Genomic DNA, 25203 nt, shown 5'->3' on the forward strand with positions numbered 1-25203 from the left:
TACTCCAGCTACACATACGTTCATGAGCGGGCCAACATTAGATGCAACGCGTGTCGAGCTCCTCCCGTCCGCCCAATATTTAAACAAGGCCAAACGTCGGGCAAGAATAGCATCCCTTTGCGGCTGATGTCAGCTGTGCTTCCCTTGTAACGGCGCCAGAAATTGTCGTGTCGACGGCACCAGGAATCCTTCAGCTGCGGCTACGCCTTAAGGGACTTCCTAGGCAAGTATGCAAAGGATTTCCCCCGTGGCCTTGGGGCCTTGCGTTGGTGTTCCCTCGAAGCGGAAAGGGTCATGTAGCACAGGGGTCGTAAGTATTTCCCTCAGTTTGAGAACCAAGGTATCAATCCAGTGGAGGAGTATCTCAAGATCCTGCACAAACACAAAAGCTTGCTCCCAACGCTATGAAGGGGTTGTCAATCCCTTATAGATTGTTTGCCAAGTGAGAACTGAAAGCAACAAAGTAACAAAGCAAAGTAAAAGCGGAGGTGTAAACGATGGATGTGAATAGACCCGGGGGCCGTAGTGTTTACTAGTGGCTTCTCTCATGAAAGCAAGTAGACGGTGGGTGAACAAATTACTATCAAGCAATTGATAGAACAGAGCAAAGTCATGACGATATCTATGCAATGATTATATCTATAGGCATCACGTCCAAAACAAGTAGACCGATACTTTCTGCATCTACTACTATTACTCCACACGTCGACCGCTATCCAACATGCATCTAGTGTATTAAGTCCATAAGAACAGAGTAACGCCTTAAGCAACATGACATGATGTAGAGGGATAATCTCAAACCAATGATAAAACCCCCATCTTTTTACCCTTGATGGCAACTACTTGATGTGTGCCTTGATGCCCCTACTGTCACTGGGAAAGGTCACCACATGGTAGAACCCAAAACCAAGCACTTCTCCCATTGCAAGAATCATAGATCTAGTTGGCCAAACAAAACCCAAGACTCGGAGAGACTTACAAGGATATCAAATCATGCATATAAGAAATCAGCAAAGACTCAAATATATATCATAGATAATCTGATCACAAATCCACAATTCATCGGATCTCGACAAACACACCGCCAAAGAAGATTACATCGGATAGATCTCCATGAAGATCATGGAGAACTTTGTATTGAAGATCCAAGAGAGAGAAGAAGCCATCTAGCTACTAACTACAGACCCATAGGTCTGAAGTGAACTACTCACGAGTCATTGGAGGGGCGATGATGATGATGATGAAGCCCTCCAACTCCAAAGTCCCCTCTGGCAGGGTGCCGGGGAGGGTCTCCAAATGAGATCTCGCGGAAACGGAAGCTTGCGGTGGCGGAAAAGTATTTTCGAGGCTCCCCTGATTTTTTTGCTGAATATTTGGGAATATATAGGCCAAGGATCTAGGTCAGGGGCCAGCCAGGGAGGCCACAAGGCCTGCCACCGCCGCCTCCCCCTAGTGGCGGAGTGGGGGCTTGTGGGCTCCCTGGAGCCCACCTGGCTTCGCCCAAAGACCCCCTGATCTTCTTCTGTTCGGGAAAAAATCATTTCAGGGTTTTTCTTCCGTTTGGACTCCGTTCCAAAATCAAATCTGAAAAGAGTCAAAAACACAGGAAAAACAGGAACTGACACTTGACACTGAATTAATAAGTTAGTCCCAAAAATGATATAAAAGGTACATAAAACATCCAAAGAAGACAAGATAACAGCGTGAAACCAACAAAACATATAGACACGTTTGAGACGTATCAAGCATCCCCAAGCTTAACTCCTGCTCGTCCTCGAGTAGGGAAGTGATAAAGAATGAATTTTTGATTCTTTCATGCTACCTAGCATAGGTGTCCTTTGTAATTCCTCTTATGTGATGTGAATGTTCAGATCCATTAGGTTCAAAACAATAGTTTGCTATTGACGTGGAAACAATAATAATTCAAGCAAACTAGCAAGGTAATCATGAACTTTCAAAATAAAAAGGCCAAAAGAAAGTTATCCCTACAAAAGCATATAGTCTCGCTATGCTCTATCATCATTGCACAACGAATTTAAATCATGCACAACCCCGGTATTGGCCAAGTAATTGTTTCACACCTTTACTTTCTCAAACCTTTTCAACTCTCATGCAATACATGTGCGTGAGCCATGGTTATAGCACTATAGATGGTGTGGAATGTGGTGGAGGTTGCAAGACAAAAAAGGAGAAGATAGTCACATTAACTAGGCATATCAATGAGCCGTGGAGATGCTCATCAATAGATATCAATGTGAATGAGTAGGGATTGCCATACAAATGATGCACTAGAGCTAAGAGTATGTGAAAGCTCTTAAATAAAACTAGTGGGTGTGCATCCAACTTGCTTGCTCACGAAGACCTAAGGCAATTTTTAGGAAGCCTATCATTGGAATATACAAGCCAAGTTATATAATGAAAGTTTCCCACTAGCTATATGGTGGTGACAAAACGAGAGACTCTCAATCATGAAGATCATGGTGCTTTATATGCACAAGTGTGGAAAAAGTGGTAGCATTGTCCCTTCTCTCTTTTTCTCTTTTTTTATTTGGTGGGCTCTTTGGCCTCTTTTTTTCTTTGTTTTGGTGGGATTCTTTGGCCTCTTTTATTTCCTCACATGGGACAATGCTCCATTAATGATGATCATCACACTTTCAACTCAAAACTTAGAGCAACTACGACTCTATATGGAATGCCTTCGGTAGTGTACCGTGACAATGATCTAGCAAGGCATAGACATTAATGGAAACATCATGCTAGCTATCTTACGATCATGCAATGGCAATGTAGACGTGGTGGCACATGTCATGGTGGTAGTTGTATGGCAATATATCTCGGAATGACTTTGAAAAAGCCATAGTAGGTAGGTATGGTGGCTGTTTTGAGGGAGGCTAATGGTGGGTTTTTTGCACCGGCGAAAGTTGCGCGTCACTAAGAAGATAGTGATGGTGGAAGGTGAAAGTGCATCTAAACCATGGACTCAACATTAGTCATGAAGGACTCATATACTTATTGCTAAAGTCTTATTAGTAATCGAAACAAAGCATTCGACGCATACTCCTAGGGGAAGGGTTGGTAGGTATAAACCATCGCGCGATCCCGACCGCCACGCAAAGGATGACAACCAATATACTAATCATGCTCGGATATCATCACCTAGAAGTTCACCATACGTGCATGCTACGGGAATCACTAACTTCAACACAAGTATTTCTAGATCCACAACACCTAACTAGCATGACTTCAATATTATCATAACCACAACTCAAAACTAATTGAGATGAATCAAACTTCTCTAACTATTCAATGCACATGAAGGTGGAAGTTTTCATATCCCTTTGGATAACTACCCCTTTTGAGACTACTTTCAAAGCATAGATCAACTACCAAGCCACGCACGGCTGTGCTCTAAAAGATATAATTGAAGCACATAAAGAAAAATTATCTAGCTCAAAAGATATAAGTGAAGCACATGTGAGTTGCATTGTCTACTAAAAGATATAAGTGAAGCTCGACAAAATCACGGTGTGTGCATGTCTCTCTCTCTAGGTGTGCAGCAAGGATGATTGTGACACAACAAAAATAAAAGACTCCTACAATACAAGACGCTCCAAGCAAAAACACATAACATGTGGTGAATAAAAATATAGCCCCAAGTAACGTTACCGATGGATTAAAGACGAGAGAGGGGATGCCTTCCCGGGGCATCCCCAAGCTTACACTTTTACGGCATCCTTGAATCTCTTGGGGTGCCTTGGGAATCCCCAAGCTTGAGCTCTTGCCACTCTTTATCTCTTTGTCCATAAGAACTTCACCCAAAACTTGAAAAATTCACAACACGAAACTTAAACAGAAACTCGTGGTATCATTAGTACAAGAAAGCAAACCACCACTTCCTTAGGTACTGTAGCAAACTTAAATTCTACTTGTGCTGATGTTGGGCTACTGTACTTTCAATCTTCCATGGCTAATACCCCCGATACTATCCATAGTTTCATCAAAATAAGCAACCAACACAACAACAACAGAATCTGTTAACAGCAGACCAGCCTGTAGCAATATGTATATTTCGTATACCTCTGGTACTCCAAAAATTCTGAAAAATTACGACAGTCTGAAGACTTTGCATAGAAATCAGCAGCAAAAAGAATCAACTCAAAATCTCTTACAGAAAAAATGAAAATTATTTTCGTGAGCAGAAAGTTTCTGTCTTTTCCAGCATGACCAAACGATCATCCCCAAGACTAATCATAACGGTTTTGCTTGGCACAAACGCAAAAAGAAACACAAAAAACACAATCGTAACAGAACTATGAAAGTGTGGAAAACACAAAACAGAAAGAAAAATGATAGATTCGTTGGGTTGCCTCCCAACAAGCGCTTTTGTTTAACGCCCTTAGCTAGGCATTCAATGATGCTCTCACAAAAGACAAGAATTGAAGCACAACGAGAGCATCCTAAAGCATGTGAAAACCACATATAAGTCTAACATACTTCCTATGCATAGGCATTTTATAGGAAACAGATTGTCAAGACAACCAATAGTTGCCATATGCAAGGAAGAAGAAAGAGACAAGAGCAATCTCAACATCACGAGAGGTGATTTGGTAACATGAAAGTTTCTACCAAAATATTTTCCTCTCTCATAGCAATTAATGTGGGATCATATTCAAATTCAACAATATAGCTATCCCATAGGATATTATTTTCATGACCCACATGCATGCAAAGTTGACGCTCTTCAAAAATAGTGGGATTATCATCAAATAAAGTCATGACTTCTCCAATCCCACTTTCAGTATTGTTGCAAATATCATATTCATCATGAGGTTTAAACAAATTTTCAAGATCATAAGAAAGATCATCACCCCATTCATGATTATTGCAACAACTAGGGGACATAGCAAAACTAGCATCCCCAAGCTTAGGGTTTTGCATAATTTTAGCATGATTGTCACTAACAGAATTTATAGTGAAACCATTGCAATCATGCTTTTCATCCAAGGAGACCTCGTGAATCACTTCATAAATTTCTTCCTCACAATTTTCAGATTCACGCATCTCATGCAAAACTCCATAAAGATAGTCAAGTGCCCTCAACTCATTAGCAATTCGTTCCACATAAGTGGGTCTCTTAAAGAGATTAACAAACGAAGATGCAAGCATATTAAAGGAACATGGCACACAAGCGAACAGAAAGCAAGCGAGAGAAAAAGGGCGAACGAAAAAGGCAAATGAAAACAGCAAATGTGAAGTGGGGGATAGGAAAACGAGAGGCAACTCGTAAAAAGGTAAATGCAGGAGATGAGTTAGTGAGACCTACTTGGATAGATCTTGATTTCTCCTCCCCGGCAACGGCGCCAGAAATAGGCACGTTGTCGGGAAATTATCTTGACGTGCTCCTCCCCAGCAACGGCACCAGAAATACTTCTGATGTCAGCTGTGCTTCCCTTGCAACGGCACCAGAAATTGTCGTGTCGACGGCACCAGGAATTCTTCAGCTGCGGCTACGCCTTAAGGGACTTCCTAGGCAAGTATGCAAATGATTTCCCCCGTGGCCTTGGAGCCTTGCGTTGGTGTTCCCTCGAAGCGGAAAGGGTGATGTAGCACAGCGGTGGCAAGTATTTCCCTCAGTTTGAGAACCAAGGTATCAATCCAGTGGAGGAGTATCTCAAGATCCTGCACAAACACAAAATGTTGCTCCCAACGCTATGAAGGGGTTGTCAAGCCCTTATAGATTGTTTGCCAAGTGAGAACTGAAAGCAACAAAGTAACAAAGCAAAGTAAAAGCGGAGGTGTAAACGATGGATGTGAATAGACCCGGGGGCCGTAGTGTTTACTAGTGGCTTCTCTCATGAAAGCAAGTAGACGGTGGGTGAACAAATTACTGTCGAGCAATTGATAGAACCGCGCAAAGTCGTGACGATATCTATGCAATGATTATATCTATACACATCACGTCCAAAACCAGTAGACCGATACTTTCTGCATCTACTACTATTACTCCACACGTCGACCGCTATCCAGCATGCATCTAGTGTATTAAGTCCATAAGAACAGAGTAACGCCTTAAGCAAGATGACATGATGTAGAGGGATAATCTCAAACCAATGATAAAAACCCCATCTTTTTACCCTTGATGGCAACTACTTGATGTGTGCCTTGGTGCCCCTACTGTCACTGGGAAAGGTCACCACATGGTAGAACCCAAAACCAAGCACTTCTCCCATTGCAAGAATCATAGATCTAGTTGGCCAAACAAAACCCAAGACTCGGAGAGACTTACAAGGATATCAAATCATGCATATAAGAAATCAGCAAAGACTCAAATATATATCATAGATAATCTGATCACAAATCCACAATTCATCGGATCTCGACAAACACACCGCCAAAGAAGATTACATCGGATAGATCTCCATGAAGATCATGGAGAACTTTGTATTGAAGATCCAAGAGAGAGAAGAACCCATCTAGCTACTAACTACGGACCCGTAGGTCTGAAGTGAACTACTCACGAGTCATTGGAGGGGCGATGATGATTATGAAGAAGCCCTCCAACTCCAAAGTCCCCTCCGGTAGGGTGCCGGGGAGGGTCTCCAGATGAGATCTCGCGGAAACGGAAGCTTACGGCGGCGGAGAAGTATTTTCGAGGCTCCCCTGATTTTTTGCTGAATATTTGGGAATATATAGGCCAAGGATCTAGGTCAGGGGGGGGGGGCAGGGAGGCCACAAGCCCTACCACCGCCTCCTCCCCCTGGTGGCGGAGTGGGGGCTTGTGGGCTCCCTGGAGCCCACCTGGCTTGGCCCAAAGGCCCCCTGATTTTCTTCTGTTCGGGAAAAAATCATTTCGGGGTTTTTCTTCCGTTTGGACTCCGTTCCAAAATCAGATCTGAAAAGAGTCAAAAACACAGAAAAAACAGGAACTGGCACTTGGCACTGAATTAATAAGTTAGTCCCAAAAAAGATATAAAAGGTACATAAAGGATCCAAATAAGACAAGATAACAGCGTGAAACCATAAGAAATTATAGATACGTTTGAGACGTATCAGCGGCTACCCCATCTCGTGAGTAAATTGCAGAAAACATCAACATTGAAGGCTAGGGTTGCAGGAACCACACTTCTATGGAATTGTGCCCAAAAACAATAATTTTGAGGCTAATTATTTGCAAAAAAGCACTAGTTGAAGGCTTTGGCTGTTTTAATGACAATATGACAGGTAGGTCCCATATTTGCTGACTGGCGTACCTGTGTAGCACAAATGATGTTAGGCAACGATTACTTCCAAATTTACAAAACAGTCCCTTGTATTTTGCATAGACACCCTTCATTCATCATAAAAAACGCAACCAGCCCCAGCTCGCTCATCTCGTCGGGGATACACTTGAACATCGGCCGCCCTTGCCGAGCCATCGACCACCTCCGGCAGCCACACCCCCTCTCCTCTACTTATCTCCAGCCCCTCCTCCACATACTACACCTGCTCACCCAACGGTGGCCGAGAAGAGGCAGACACGACTCGGCAGCAGCGCGGACCGCCACCCTAGGTGGCCCCTGATGACCCACAAGTGTAGGGGATCTATCGTAGTCCTTTTGATAAGTAAGAGTGTCGAACCAAACGAGGAGCAGAAGGATCTGACAAGTGGTTTTCAGCGAGGTATTCTCTGCAAGCACTGTAATTATCGGTAACAGATAGTTGTGTGATAAGATGATTAGTAGCAAGCAGCAAATAACAAAGCTGCAGCAAAGTGGCCCAATCCCTTTTGTAGCAAGGGACAAGCCTGGACAAACTCTTATAGGAGGTAAAGCGCTCCCGAGGACACATGGGAATTTCTATCAAGCTAGTTTTCATCATGTTCATATGATTCGCGTTCGCTACTTTGATAGTTTGATATGTGGGTGGGCCGGTGCTTGGGTGCTGCCCTTACTTGGACAAACATCTCACTTATGATTAACCCCTCTCGCAAGCATCCGCAACTACGAAAGAAGAATTAAGACAAAGTCTAACCATAGCATTAAATTAGTGGATCCAAATCAGCCCCTTACGAAGCAACGCATAAACTAGGGTTTAAGCTTCTGTCACTCTAGCAACCCATCATCTACTTACTACTTCCCAATGCCTTCCTCTAGGCCCAAATAATGGTGAAGTGTTATGTAGTCGACGTTCACATAACACCACTAGAGGAAAAACAACATACAACGCATCAAAATATCGAACGAATACCAAATTCACATGACTACTCATAGCATGACTTATCCCATGTCCCCAGGAATAAAAGTGACTACTCACAAAGCATAATTATATTCATGACTAGAGAGGTATTGAATAGCATCAAGGATTTGAACATATAATCTTCCGCCGAGTAATCCAACTAGCATCAACTACAAAGAGTAATTAACACTACTAGCAACCTTACAAGTACCAATCGGAGTCGCGAGACAGAGATTGGTTACAAGAGATGAACTAGGGTTTGGAGATGAGACGGTGCTGATGAAGATGTTGATGGTGATGAGTCCCCTCCGATGAGAGGTGTGTTGGTGATGACGATGGCGATGATTTCCCCCTCTGGGAGGGAAGTTTCCCCGGCAGGAATGCCCTGCCGGAGCTCTAGATTGGTTCTGCTCAAGTTCTGCCTCGTGGCGGCGGCGATTCCTCCTGAAAGCCTCCTCCTGATTTTTCTGGAACGAAACCCTCCTTATAGAAAAAGATCGGAGCTAGAGGGCCAACAGGGAGCCCACAAGCCCCCTAGGCGCGGCCAGGGAGGTAGGTCGCGCCTAGCAGGCTTGTGGCCTCCTGGTGGCTCCCCTCTGGTACTTCTTCCGCCCAGTATTTTTATAAACTCCAAAATAATTCCTCGTTGATTTTCCCAACTTTTGGAGTTGCGTAGAATAGGTATCTCAAACTTGCTCCTTTTTCAGGCCAGAATTCCAGTTGCCGGCATTCTCCCTCTTCATGTAAAACTTGTAAAATAAGAGAGAAAAGACATAAGTATTGTACCGTGAAGTGTAATAACAGCCCATAAAGCGATAAATATCAACATAAAAGCATGATGCAAAATGGACGTATCACCCCGCCATGGCCGGCTCTCGCCACAACGCCGGGAAGCCTTATCCAGCCAGGGAAGACCACGTGAGCTCCCCCTCGCTTCCTACTTCTGTGACATGCGTGGCCGGTGATGGGATAGCCATGCCCGAGGTGGTGTGTGGTCGAAGCTGTTGGGGAATGTCGCATGGAAAACAAAAAAATTCCTACACGCACACAAGATCTATCTATGGTGATGACCATCTACGAGAGGAGATAATGCATCTACATACCCTTGTAGATCACTAAGCGGAAGCGTATATAATGCAGTTGATGCAGTGGAACATCTTTGCGATCCAAATCGCAGCCCGTCCTGCGATCCCATCATGATCCGTCCCGCGATCTCATCACGATTCTTCCCGATCTAGTGCCGACCAGACGACACCTCCGCGTTCAGCACACGTACAACTCGATTACGATCTCTGCCTTCTTGATCTAGCAAGAGGGGCGGAGAGGTAGATGAGTTCTCCAGCATGGTGACATGGTGGCGGTGGTGGTGGACTAATCCAGCAGGGCTTCGCCAAGCTCTGCTAAACTAATCTAGAGGAGAAAACGATCTAGAGAGAAAGAGGGAAACACGTGGCTTATTAGCGTTAGGGATGCCCTCAAATCCTCTAGTATATACAGCAGGGAGCGAGGGGAGGAGGCAGCCTCAAAACTCTCAAAGGGTTCGACCGAAGTGGAGGAGGTGGAAGACTCCACCTCCAATCCTACTCCTGGTAGGATTCCTCCCTTTCTCACTTTGGTTTCTTTCCTTCCCACCTCCTAGCCACATTGGGCCTTAGTGGGGGGGGGGGGGGGGTTGGCCAACCCACAAGGGGCTGGTCCACGTCCTCCCACAACCCGTGAGACCCTCTGGGGTGGGTGGGCCCACTTGGTGGACCCACAGAACCCATTCATCACTCCCGGTACAATGCTGGAAATGCCTGAAATTTTTCCGGAGTTCAAAACCACTTTCCTATATATCAATATTTACCTCCGGACCATTTCAGAGCTCCTCTTGATGTCTGAGATCTCATCCGATACTCCGAAAAACGTTCGGTCACCAACATACAGAACTCAATAATACTGAAACGTCACCGAACCTTAAATGTGCAAACCCTCCGGGTTCGAGAAGTATGCAGACATGACCTGAGACATTCTCTGATCAATAACCAATAGCGGGACCTGGATGCCCATATTGTCTCCTACATATTCTACGAAGATCTTTATCGGTCGAACCTCTATGTCAAGGATTCAGTTAATCCCGTATACTATTCCCTTTGTCCATCGGTATGTTACTTTCCCGAGATTCGATCATCGGTATCTCTATACCTATTTCAATCTCGTTACCAACAAGTCGCTTTACTCGTTCTGTAATACAAGATCCCGTGACTAACTCCTTAGTCACATTGCTTGCAAGGCTTATTGTGATGTTGTATTACCGAGTGGGCCCCGAGATACCTCTCCGTCACACATAGTGACAAATCCCAGCCTTGATCCATGCCAACCCAACACACACCTTCACAGATACCTGTAGAGTACCTTTATAGTCACCCAGTTATGTTGTCACGTTTGATACACACAAGGTATTCCTACGGTGTCCGGGAATTTCATGATCTCATGGTCATAGGAACAGATAAATTGACATGCAGAAAAACAGTAGCAATAAACTGACACGATCATATGCTACATTCATTCTCCTAATGATGTGATCCCGTTATCAAGTGACAACACTTGTCTATGGCCAGGAAACCTTGACCATCTTTGTTCAACGAGCTAGTCAACTAGAGGCTCACTAGGGACAGTGTGTTGTCTATGTATCCACACATGTATTTGAGTTTCCAATCAATACAATTCTAGCATGGATAATAAAAAATTATCATAAACAAGGAAATATAATAATAATCAATTTATTATTGCCTCTAGGGCATATTTCCAACAGTCTCCCACTTGCACCAGAGTCAATATTCTAGTTCACATCACTATGTGATTGCAATGAATCTAACACCCATAGACTTCTTGGGTCCGATCATGTCTTGCTTGTGAGAGAGGTTTTTAGTCAACGGGTCTGAAACATTCAGACCCAAGTGTACTTCACAAATCTTGATGTCATACTGTAGATCGTTCTACCATGCTTCACTTGGAACAATTCCAAATGACTGCTCCACTATACGAATCCAGTTTACTACTTAGAGTTATCTGGATTAGTGTCAAAGCTTGCATCAACGTAACCCTTTACGACGAACTCCTTTATCACCCTCATAATCGAGAAAAATTCCTTAGTCCACTAGTTACTAAGGATAACTTTGACCACTGTCCAGTGATCCATTCCTGATTACTCTTTGTACCCCTTGGCAGACTGATGCAAGGCACACATCAGGTGCGGTACTCAACATGGTATAGTATAGAGCCTATGGCTAAAGCATAGGGGACGACCTTCATCCTTTTTCTTTCTTCTGCCGTGGTTGGGATTTGAGTCTTAGTCAATATTTACACCTTACAACACAACCAAGAACTCCTTCTTTACTGATCTATTTTGAACTCCTTCAAAATCTTGTCATGGTATGTCTTCAGTTGAAAGTTCTATTAAGAGTTTTGATCTATCTCTATAGATCTTTATGCTCAATGTTAAAGTAGCTCAATCCAGTTTTTCCTTTGAAAAATACTTTTCAAACAACCCTATATGCTTTCCATAAATTCTACATCATTTCCAATCAACAATATGTCAACCACATATACCCATCAGAAATTCTATAGTGCTCCCACTCACTTTCTTGGAAATACAAGTTTCTCATAAACCTTGTATAAACCAAAAAGTTGTTGGAAATATGTGCTAGAGGCAATAATAAATTGATTATTATTATATATATATATATCCTTGTTCATGATAATAATTTATTATCCATGCTAGAATTGTATTGATTGGAAACTCAAATACATGTGTGGATACATAGACAACACACTGTCCCTAGTGAGCCTTTGAGGGGCTAGCTCATTGATCAAAGATGGTCAAGGTTTCCTGACCATAGACATGAGATGTCGTTTGATAACAGGATCACATCATTAGGAGAATGATGTGATGGACAAGACCCAAACTATGAACACAGCATATGATCGTGTCAGTTTATTGCTACTGTTTTTTGCATGTCAAGTATCTGTTCCTATGACCATTTGATCATGCAACTCCTGGACACCGGAGGAATGCCTTGTGTGTGTCAAACATCACAACATAATTGGGTGACTATAAAGCGCTCTACAGGTATCTCCGAATGTGTCTGTTCGGTTGGCATGAATCGAGACTGGGATTTGTCACTCCGTATGACGGAGAGGTATCTCGGGGCCCACTCGGTAATACAACATCACAATAAGCCTTGCAAGAAATATGACTAAGGAGTTAGTCACGGGATATTGTATTACGGAATGAGTAAAGAGACTTGTAGGTAACGATATTGAACTAGGTATGGAGATACCGACGATCGAATCTCGGGAAAGTAACATACCGAAGGACAAAGGGAACAATATACAGGATTAACTGAATCCTTGACATAGATGTTCAACCGATAAAGATCTTTGTAGAATATGTAGGAGCCAATATGGGCATTCAGGTCCCGCTATTGGTTATTGATCGGAGAGTGTCTCGAGTCGTGTCTACATAGTTCTCAAACCTGCACGGTCTGCACACTTAAGGTTCGGTGACGTTTCGGTATAGTTGAATTATTGATGTTGGTAACCAAAGGTTGTTCAGAGTCCCGGATGAGATCCCGGATGTTAGGGGGTTTCCGGAAAGGCCCGACGACAAAGATTGATATATAGGAAGTATCCATTTGTCTTCCGGAAGGTTTTAGGGCATTACCGATAAAATACCATGAGTGACGAATGGGCTCTCGAGTTCTACCGGAAGGTGCCACCCACCTGGGAGAGAACCAAAGAGGCCCAAGGGTGGCGCACCAGCCCTTAGTGGGTTGGTGGCCAACCCAAGGAAGCCTATTTCGTCTAAGGGAGAAAAAGGAAAGGAGGGTTGGCCAAAACCAAATTGGGAAGGAGCACTCCTTCCAAGTTGTATTGGAGGAGGACTCCTCCTCCACCTCTTGGCTCGGCCGAACCCTCGGGCCTTTCCCTAGGGCACACCCTCCCCTCCCTCCTATATATAGTGGAGGTGAGAGAGGCTTTTGGCACCTCAAGCCATACTGCAGCCCTCTCTCCCTCCACCACTTTGTGACACCCCGTAGCTAGTTCGGTACGGTACGGCGAAGCCCTATCAGAGTAGCTCCACCATCATCACCGCCACGTCATCGTGTTGTCGGAGAATTCAGCTACCTCTTCGTCTCTCTTGCTGGATCAAGAAGGCGGAGATTGTCATCGAGCTGCACGTGTGATGAACATAGAGGTGACATCCGTTCGGCGCTAGATCGGGTTGGAGTTCATGGGACGCTTGCGATTTGGATCGCGAAGACGTTCGACTACATTAACCGTGTTTCTTAACGCTTCCCGCTTAGTGATCTACAAGGGTATGTGGATATGATCTCCCCTCTCGTACATGATCATTACCATGGATAGGTCTTGCGTGTGCGTAGGATTTTTTTTGTTTCCCATGCAACGTTCCCCAACAAAAGCTTTGATCATCTCATCAAAGCGTATATTCCAACTCCGAGATGCTTGCTCCAGTCCATAGAAGGAACGTTGGAGCTTGCATACTTGTTAGCATCCTTAGGATCGAAAAAACTTTCTGGTTGTATCACATACAACCTTTCCTCAAGGAAACCATTGAGGAAACAATGTTTTGACATCCTATGTGCAAGATTTCATAAATAATATAGCAACTGCTAACATAATTCCAACAGACTTTTAGCATCGCTACGAGTGAGAAAGTCTCATCATAGTCAACTCTTTGAACTTGTCGGAAACATATTTGCGACAAGTCGAGCTTTCTTAATGGTAACATTTACCATCATCGTCCGTCTTCCTTTTAAAGATCCATCTGTACCTAACAACCTTACGACCATCAAGTAGTTCTTCCAAAGTCTACACTTTTTTTCATACATGGATCCTATCTCGGATTGCATGGCCTTGAGCCATTCGTCAGAATTTGGGCCCACCTTCACTTATCCATAGCTCGTAGGTTCATTGTTGTCCAGCAACATGACCTCCAAGACAGGATTACCGTACCACTCTGGAGTAGTACGCATCCTTGTCGACATATGAGGTTTGGTAGTAACTTGATCCGAAGCTTTATGATCACCATCATCAGCTTCCACTTCAACTAGTGTAGGAGCCACAGGAACAATTTCCTGTGCCCTTCTACTCTCCGGTTGACGTGATGGTTCAGTAACCTCATCAAGATCCATCATCCTCCCACTCAATTCTTTCGAGAGAAACTCTTCCTGGAGAAAGGGCCCTTTTCTAGAAACAAACATTTTGCTTCCGGATCTAAGGTAGGAGGTATACCCAACTGTTTTAGGTGTCCTATGAAGATGCATTTATCCATTTTAGGTTCGAGCTTATCAGGCCGAAACTTTTTCACATAGGCATGGCAGCCCAAAACTTTTAAGAAATAACAGCTTACATTTCTCCAAACCATAGTTCATACGGTGTCATCTCAACAGAATTATGTGGTGCCCTATTTAAAGTGAATGCGGTTGTCTCTAATGCCTAACCCAAAAACGATAGCGGTAATTCGATACGAGACATCATAGTATGCACAATATCCAATAGGGCGCGGCTATGACATTCAGACACACCATCACACTATGGTGTTCCAGGTGGCATGAGTTGTGAAACTATTTTCACATTGTCTTAAATGTTTACCAAACTCGCAACTTAGATATATATTTACCTCCACGATCACATCCTAGACATATTATCTTCTTATCACGACGATCTTCAACTTCACTCTAAAATTGCTTGCACTTTTCAATATTCCAGACTTATAATTCATCAAGCAAATACACTGGTATCTACTCAAATCATCAGTGAAGTAATAACATAATGATATCCACTGCGTGCCTCGGCACTCATTGGACTGCATACATCAAAATGTATTATTAACAACAAGTCACTTGCTCGTTCCATCTCACTGAAAGCGAGGCCTTCAGTCATCTTGCCCATGTGGCATGATTTGCATGTCCCAAGTGATTCAAAATCAAGTAAGTCTAAACAATCCATTTGCATGGAGTTTCTTCATGCGTTTACACCAACAGGCATGGTTCGCATGTCTCAAACGACTCCAAAATGAGTGAGTCCAAAGATTCATCAGCATGGAGCTTCTTCATGTGTTTTATACCAATATGACTCAAGTGGAAGTGCCACAAGTAAGTGGTACTATCATTACTACATTGTATCTTTTGGCATCAATATTATAAGCATGTGTATCACTACCATTGAGATTCAATAAACCATTTATTTTAGGTGCAAGACCATTGAAGGTATTGTTCAAGTAACACAGTAACCATTGTTCTCTTTAAATGAATAACCACATCGCGATAAACACAATCTAATCATGTCTATGCTCAACGCAAACACCGAATAACAATTATTTAGGTTGAACACTAATCGTGATGGTAGAGGGAGCGTGCAATGTTTGATCACATCAACCTTGGAATTGTTGGAAATATGTCGTAGAGGCAATAATAAAATGGTTATTATTATATTTCCTTGTTCATGATAATTCTTTATTGTTCATGCTATAATTATATTAACCGAAAAGCGCAATACATGTGTGAATACATAGACCACACCGTGTCCCTAGTGAGCCTCTAGTTGACTAGCTCGTTGATCAATAGATGGTCGTGGTTTCCTGACCATGGACATTGGATGCCGTTGATAACAGGATCACATCATTAGGAGAATGATGTGATGGACAAGACCCAACCCTAAGCATACCACAAGATCGTGTAGTTCGTTTGCTAGAGCTTTCTAATGTCAAGTATCATTTCCTTAGACCATGAGATTGTGCAACTCCCGTATACCATAGGAATGCTTTGGGTGTATCAAACGTCACAATGTAACTGGGTGACTATAAAGGTGCACTACAGGTATCTCTGAAAGTGTGTGTTGGGTTGGTATGAATCGAGACTAGGATTTTTCACTCCGTGTGACGGAGAGGTATCTCTGGGCCCACTCGGCAATACATCATCATAATGAGCTCAATGTGACTAAGGAGTTAGTCATGGGATCATGTGTTACGAAATGAGTAAATAGACTTGCCGGTAACGATATTGAACAAGGTATAGGGACCGACGATCGAATATCGGGCAAGTAATATACCCATGGACAAAGGGAATTGTATACGGGATTAAGTGAATCCCCGACATCGTGGTTCATCTGATGAGATCATCGTGGAACATGTGGGAGCCAATATGGGTATCCAGATCCCACTGTTGGTTATTGGTTGGAGAGGTGTCTCGGTCATGTGTGCATGGTTCCCGAACCCGTAGGGTCTACACACCTAAGGTTTAGTGACGCTAGAGTTGTATTGGGAAATTGCATGTGGTTGCGAAAGTTGTTCGGAGTCCCGGATGAGATACGACATCACGAGGAGTTCTGGAATAGTCGAGAGGTGAAGATTTATATATGGGAAGTTCAGTTTCGGTCACCGGAAAGGTTTCGGGGTTTTTCGGTATTGTACGGGACCATCGAAAGGGTACCGGGGTCCACCGGGAGGGGCCACGTGCCCCAGAGGGCCATGTGGGCCGAAAGTGGGAGGGAACCAGCTCCGTGGTGGGATGGTGCCCACCACCCAAGGGGCCCAAGGCGCATACGGTTGGGAACCCTAGGGCGTGGGGGCTGCCTCCCACCAACTTGGGAGGCAAGCCACCCCCTTGGCCGCCGCCCCCTCCTAAGCCATCTAGGGTGGCCGGCCCCCTCCCACCTCCCCCATATAAATAGAGGAAGGGTGAGAGGGCTGCGACACACCTGAACCCTCTCCCTGGCGCAGCCCTACCTACCCTAGTCCTCCTCCTCCGTAGTGCTTGGCGAAGCCCTGCCGGGGAACCACAAGCTCCACCGCCACCACGTCGTCGTGCTGCCGGAGCTCTCCCTTATCTTATCCTCCCCCCTTGCTGGATCAAGAAGGAGGAGACGTCCCCGGGTTGTACGTGTGTTGAACGCGAAGGCACCGTTCAATCGATGCTTGGATCGGATCTTCCGCAATTTGAATCGCCGCGAGTATGACTCCATCAACCGCGTTCTTTGCAAAGGTTTCGCTTAGCGATCTTTGAAGGTATGAAGATGCTCTCCCTCTCTCTCGTTGCTAGCATCTCCTAGATTGATCTTGGTCACACGTAGGATTTTTTTAATTATTACTACGTTCCCCAATAGTGGCATCATGAGCCAGGTCTACGCGTAGATTCTATGCATGAGTAGAACACAAGTAAGTTGTGGGCGATGATTTGGTCAAATTGCTTACTGTTACTAGTCCTATCTTGATTCAGCGGCATTGTGGGATGAAGCGGCCTGGACCGACTTTACACGTAAGCTTACGTGAGACTGGTTCCACCGCCTGACATGCACTTGTTGCATAAGGTGGCTAGCGGGTGTCTGTCTCTCCTACTTCAATCGGATTGGATTTGATGAAGAGGGTCCTTATGAAGGGTAAATAGCAATTGACATATCACCATTGTGGCTGTAACGTAGGTGAGAAACGTTCTTGCTAGAAACCCATAGCAGCCATGTAAAACTTGCAACAACAATTAGAGGATGTCTAACTTGTTTCTGTAGCGTATGCTATGTGATGTGATATGGCCAAAAGGATGTGATGAAATATATGTGATGTATGAGATTGATCATGTTCTTGTAATAGGAATCACGACTTGCATGTCGATGAGTATGACAACCGGCAGGAGCCATAGGAGTTGTCTTAATATATTATAGGACCTGCGTGTCAATCAAAAGCACCATATGATTACTTTACTTTATTGTTAACCATTAGCCGTAGTAGTAGAAGTAACAGTTGGATCATGGTGTCGTGCCGGTGACAATGATGATCATGCCGCACCCCGAAGATGGAGATCAAAGGCGCAAGATGATATTGGCCATATCATGTCACTTTATGATTTGCATATGATGTTTATCATGTTTTTACATCTTATTTGCTTAGAATGACGGTAGTAAATAAGATGATCCCTCACTGAAATTTCAAGAAATGTGCCCCCCCGTGTGCACCGTTGCGAAGGATCGTTGTTTCGAAGCACCACGTGATAATCGGATGTGATAGATTCTAACGTTCGCATACAACGGGTGTAAGCCAGATTTACACATGCGAAACACTTAGGTTGACTTGATGAGCCTAGCATGTACGTACATGGCCTCGGAACACGAGAGACCGAAAGGTCGAACATGAATCGTATAATTGATGCGATCAACATGGAGATGTTCAACATTGATGACTAGTCTGTCTCACGTGATGATCGGACACGGCCTAGTTGATATGGATCATGTATCACTTAGATGACTAAAGGGATGTCTATCTGAGTGTGAGTTCATTAAATAATTTGATTAATTGAACTTAATTATCATGAACTTAGTCTAAAATTGTCTTTACAATCTATATTTTAGATCCAATGGCCCACACTAATGTTGCCCTGAACTTCAACGCGTTCCTTGAGAAAACCAAGCTGAAAGACGATGGAAGCAACTATACGGACTTGGTCTGTAACTTGAGGCTCATACTCATAGCTTCCTAGAAAATATATGTCCTTGATGCACCGCTAGGTGACGCACCCGTTTTCCCAGCAGCTCAAGACGTTATGAACGCCTAGTAGTCGCGTAGTGATGATTACTCCCTGGTTCAGTGCGACATGCTTTATAGTTTAGAACCGGGGCTCCAAAAGCTTTTTGAGTAACACGGAGCATATGAGATGTTCCAAGAGATGAGAATTGTTTTCCAAGCTCATGCCCGGGTCGAGAGATATGAAGTCTCCGACAAGTTCTTTAGTTGTAAGATGGAGGAAAATGGTTGTGTCAGCTAGCACATACTCAAAATGTTTGGTTGCACAACCGCTTGTCTCAGCTGGGAGTTAATCTTCCAGATGATTCGGTTATTGACGGAATCCTCCAGTCGCTTCCACCTAGCTACAAGAGATTTGTGATGAACTACAATATGCAAGAGATGGAGAAGTCCATTCCTGAGTTATATTCGATGCTGAAATCAGTGGAGGTGGAAATAAAAAAGGAACATCAAGTGTTGATGGTGAATAAGACCACCAGTTCCAAGAAAGGCAAGGGTAAGAAGAACTTCAAGAAGGAAGGCAAAGCAGTTGTCACGCCCGGTAAATCAGTTGCCGGGAAGGAGCCCAAGAATGGACCCAAGCCTGAGACTGAGTGCTATTATTGCAAGGGAACCAGTCACTGGAAGCAGAACTACCCCAAGTACTTAGCGAATAAGAAGACCGGCAATGTCAAAGGTATATACGATATACATGTCATTGATGTGTACCTTACCAGCGCTCGTAGTAGCTCCTGGATATTTGATACCGGTGCAGTTTCTCACATTTGGATCTCAAAACAAGAGCTGCGAAATAAGCGGAGATTGACAAAGGACGACGTGACGATGCGCGTCAGGAATGGTTCCAAGGTCGATGTGATCGCCGTCGGCATGCTACCTCTAGATCTACCTTCGGGACTAGTTTTAAACCTTAATAATTGTTATTTACTACCAGTTTTGAGCATGAATATTGTATTTGGATCTCGTTTGATGCGAGATGGCTACTCATTTAAATCCAAGAATAATGGTTGTTCTATTTATATGAGATATATGTTTTATGATCATTCCCCACTGGTCAATGGTTTATTCTTATTGAATCTCGAACGTGATGTGACACATATTCATAGTGTGAGTACCAAAAGATGTAAGGTTGATAATGATAATCCCACATACTTGTGGCACTGCCGCATTGGTCATATTGGTGTGAAACGCATGAAGAAACTCCATGCAGATGGACTTTTGGAGTCTCTTGATTATGAATCATTTGACACGTGTGAACCATGCCTCATGGGAAAGATGACCAAGACTCCGTTCTCCGGAAAAATGGAGCGAGCAACCAACTTGTTGGAAATAATACATACCGATGTATGCGGTCCAATGAGCGTTGAGGCTCACGGTGGCTATCGTTATGTTCTCATTCTTGCTGATGGCTTGAGCAGATATGGGTATGTCTACTTAATGAAACACAAGTCTGAAACCTTTGAAAAGTTCAAGGAATTTGAGAGTGAGGTAGAGAATCAATGTGACCAGAAAATAAAGTTCTTGTGATCTGATCGTGGAGGAGAATATTAGAGTCACGAGTTTGGCACACACTTAAGGAAATGTGGAATTGTTTCGCAACTCACGCCGCGTGGCACACCACAGCGTAGTGGTGTGTCCGAACGTCGTAATCGCACTCTATTGGATATGGTGCAATCTATGATGTCTCTTACAGATTTACCACTATCATTTTGGGGATATGCATTGGAGACTACCGCATTCACTTTAAATAGGGCACCGTCTAAATCCTTTGAGACGACTGTGGCACCCGAATAGAGGGCCAACACACGCCCGTCCCCAGGATAGGACCGGACGCACGTCAAGAGCATGATACAGAAATTCCAGGCAACTATGGCTTTATTAATATGATGGAGTATTACAATACTATTGCTTACAACAATATTACATGACTCCAAGGCTAGCTAAATGGTAGCAGAGGTCTTGATACAGCGACATCGACGTTCCTGGCTGGGCTCCCATAACTCGCAGGACTGGCTTGGTTACGATCTAGCACGACGAGTCTTCTCCTGCAACTGGCCACGTGCAAGTCCAGGTGAGTACTTTGTATGTACTCGCAAGACAACCAAATATATGGCATCCAAACAAGCATGCAACAACGCAAGCACAATGATTATATAATAGCTATTCTAAGCATTGCATGGCATTAACAGGAAAAATATAAATCAAGTATAGCATGACCTGGGCTAAACATGTAATCTACCTCACTAGCAGGGTAAAGATCACAACAATTACTTAACTAACTTATTGTCACCGAGTCACAACCCTCAACATACTCGTAATCCATCCTGAATGGATCACATCACACGGTCATCTGAACAGTTGTCGTATCTACTTTCAAACTCTTTTGCCCTTGTTTTGGACTCTAATTTGCATGATTTGAATGGAACTAACCCGGACTAACGTTATTCTCAGCAGAATTGCCATGGTGTTGTTTTTGCGCAGAGATAAAAGTTCTCGAAATGACCTGGAAATTTACGGGGATTTTTTGTGGAATATATAAAAAATACTGGCGCAAGAATCAACCGGAGGGGTGGAGTGGGGAGCCCACAAGCCCACCAGGCGCGGGCCCCCTAGCCGCGCCTAGCACGCTTGTGGGGCCCATGTTGCTCCACCGCCTCCAATTCCAGCTCTATTTAGTCCCTTTCATCTGGAAAAAAATCAAGGCGAAGAGTTCATCGCGTTTTACGATACGGAGGCGCCTCCACCTCCTGTTCTTCCTCTGGAGGGCACATCTCGAGTCCGTTCTAGGCTCCAAAGAGGGGAGATCATCGCCATCGTCATCACCAACCTTCCTTCATCGCCAATTCCATGATGCTCTTCATCGTTCGTGAGTAATCTCATCGTAGGCTTGCTGGACGGTGATGGGTTGGATGAGATCTATCATGTAATCGAGTTAGTTTTGATGGGGATTGATCCCTAGTATCCACTATGTTCTAAGATTGATGTTGCTACTACTTTGTGATGCTTAATGCTTGTCACTAGGGCAATATATGTGTGTTCTTGATCCTATCTTGCAAGTTGTAGTCACCTACTATGTGTTATGACCCGCCAACCCCGGAGTGACAATAGCCGGAACCACTCCCGGAGATGAGCATAGTATGAGGAGTTCATGTATTCACTAAGTGTTAATGCGTTGGTCCGGTTCTTTATTAAAAGGAGAACCTTAATATCCCGTAGTTTCCATTAGGACCCAACTGCCACGGGAGGGATGGACAATATATTTCATGCAAGTTCTTTTCCCTAAGCACGTATGACTGTATACGGAATACATGCCTACATTACATTGACGAACTGGAGCTAGTTACATATCTCTCTGTGTTATAACTGTTGCATGATGAATACCATCCGGCATAATTATCCATCACCGATCCAACGCCTATGAGTTTTTCCTACTGGTCCTTGCTACGTAACTTTGCCGCTACTGTTGTCACTGCTGCTACTGTTACTTTGCCGCTACTGCTGTCACTGCTGCTACTGTTACTCTGTTGCTACTGCTGTCACTATTGCTACTGGTTACTGTTGCTATCACACTACTCTGCTACTGATACTTTTCTGTAGATATTAAGTCTTTTAGGTGTGGTTGAATTGACAACTCAACTGCTCATACTTGAGAATATTCTTTGGCTTCCCCTTGTGTCGAATCAACAAATTTGGGTTGAATACTCTACCCTCGAAAACTGTTGCGATCCCCTATACTTGTGGGTTATCAAGAGCTTTTTCTGGCGCCGTTGCCGGGGAGGCATAGCTATATTCTCTGAGTCACTTGGGATTTACGTCTGCTGGTCACTATGAGGAATCCGAAAGATCCAAGAACTAAAGTCTTGCCCTCAACTACGAGGACAGGTAAGGAATTGCCATCTAGCTCTGCACTTGATTCACCTTCAGTTATGAGTAAGTTTGCGACACCACCTCCTGCTAGAAATTTTGATGTGTCGCATGTGCTTGATGATGCTACTTCTGCTGTCCATGATACTTGTGATGATGCTATGCTTGATACTGCTTTGCCACTAGGTACATTCCTTGATGCACCAATTGCTAGAGTTGCTGCCAGATGTGATGATACTTCTGAAACTGCTGAGATTATTGAAGTAGAACCTGCTATTTTGCCTGTTAGAACTAGCTCTCATAGATATGAATTGCCTGATATGCGTGAGGGTTATGTTATGGAGGGAGAGATAGCTGAGGACTTTCTTGCATGTAAGGATAGCTATGATGTTGCAAAATTACTACGCAAGTGGAAAGAAAAATCTTTGAATGCTAGGATGAAATACATCCCGAAGTTTGCTACTTCGCCTATCTTTGTGACCGATAAGGATTATGAATTCTCTATCGACCCTGAGTTAATCACTCTGGTCGAATCTGATCCTTTTCACGGTTATGAGTCTGAAACGGCTATAGCCCATGTTACCAAACTGCACGATATAGCCACCCTATTCACGAGTGAGGAAAAGATCCGCCACTACTATATCCTTCAGCTGTTTCCTTTCTCGCTAAAGGATGATGTAAAACTTGGTTCACTTCTCTTGCTCCCGGTTGTGTGCGTAGCCCCCAGGATATGATCTACTACTTCTCTAAAAAATATTTCCCTACCGATAAGAAGCAAGCTGCCTTGCAAGAAATATACAACTTTGCGCAAGTTGAAGAAGAGAGTCTCCCACAAGCTTGGGGGAGGCTCGTCCAGCTAATGAATGCTTTGCCTGATCACCCTCTTGAGAAGAATGAAATACTTGATATCTTCTACAATGGACTAACCGATGCTTCTAAGGACCACATAGATAGTTGTGCCGGTTTTGTTTTTAGGGAATGAACCGTAGAACAAGCTGAGATCCTATTGAATAATATCTTATGCAATGAGAATGCTTGGATTATTCATGAACCACCCCCGAAGCCAACTCCTAAGAAAAGAGGTATTCTATTCCTCAGTCCTGAAGATATGCAAGAAGCTAAGAAATTTATGAAAGAGAAAGGCATTAAATCTGAAGATGTCAAAAATCTACCACCTATCAAAGAGATCCATGGTCTTGATAACCCGATACAAGTCGTAGAGGTAAATTCTCTTCGTAGATTCAATGAGAGTGATATTCCTTTTGATAAACCTGCTAGCTTATGCCTGGATGAATTTGATAACTTTGTTGCCAAACAACAAAGTTTCAATGATTATGTTAGCAGACAATTGGAAGAGAATGCTCGTATGCTTAGTCATTTAAGTGCTTGTGTGGACAGAAACGTCAATGATCTTAAGCTCTTGAGTAAACATGCCTCTATGGTTACTACTCAAGTAGAACAAGTACTTAAGGCTCAGAATGACTTGCTCAATGAGATGAATGACAATTCTGTTAGAGTCGTCACTAGAGGCGGTAAAATGACTCAGGAACCTTTGTATCCTGAGGGCCATCCTAGGAGATTTGAACAAGATTCTCAAGGAGTTAGCACTGATGCACCTAGTAATCCTAGAAAGAAGAAGAAAGATGATAGGAATTTGCACGCTAGCAACCTTGTTGCTGGTACACCTGAGAATCCAAACGACGTCTCTGTTTCTGATGCTGAAACGCAATCTGGTGATGAACATGAGCCTAATGATAATATCGATAGTGATGTTCATGTTGATGCTCAACGTACAATGATAAGGATGTGGAGATTGAACTAGTTGATATTGATAACCCACAACCTAAGAATAGAAGATACGATAAGAATGACTTCACTGCTAGGAAACATGGTAACGAAAGGGAACCATGGGTTCAGAAACCCATGCCCTTTCCTACCAAACCATCCAAGAAAAAGGATGATGAGGATTTTGAGCGATTTGTTGAAATGATTAGACCTGTCTTTCTGCAAATGCGTTTGATAGATATGCTCAAAGTGTCTCCGTATGCTAAGTACATGAAGGATATTGTGACTAATAAGAGGAGGATACCTGAGGTTGAGATTTCCACCATGCTCGCTAATTATACCTTCAAGGGTGGAACTTCTAAGAAACTAGGTGATCCCGGAGTGCCCACTATACCTTGCTCCATTAAAGGCAACTACGTTAGAACTGCTTTATGCGACCTTGGAGCCGGTGTTAGTGTTATGCCTCTCTCTCTTTATCGTAGACTTGAACTGGATAAGTTGACACCCACTGAAATTTCTCTGCAAATGGCCGACAAATCAACTGCTTTCCCTATCGGCATTTGCGAGGATGTGCCTGTTGTGGTTTCTAACGTTACTATCTTAACAGACTTTGTTATTCTGGATATTCCCGAGGACGATGCCATGTTGGTCATCCTTGGAAGACGCTTTCTAAACACTGCAGGGGCTGTTATTGATTGCAACAAAGGCAATGCCACTTTCCATGTCAACGGCAATGAGCATACGGTGCACTTCCCGAAGAAACAATA

The sequence above is a fragment of the Hordeum vulgare genome, chromosome 1H (assembly GCF_904849725.1).
Source record: "Hordeum vulgare subsp. vulgare chromosome 1H, MorexV3_pseudomolecules_assembly, whole genome shotgun sequence".
In the NCBI taxonomy this organism is placed as follows: Eukaryota; Viridiplantae; Streptophyta; class Magnoliopsida; order Poales; family Poaceae; genus Hordeum; species Hordeum vulgare.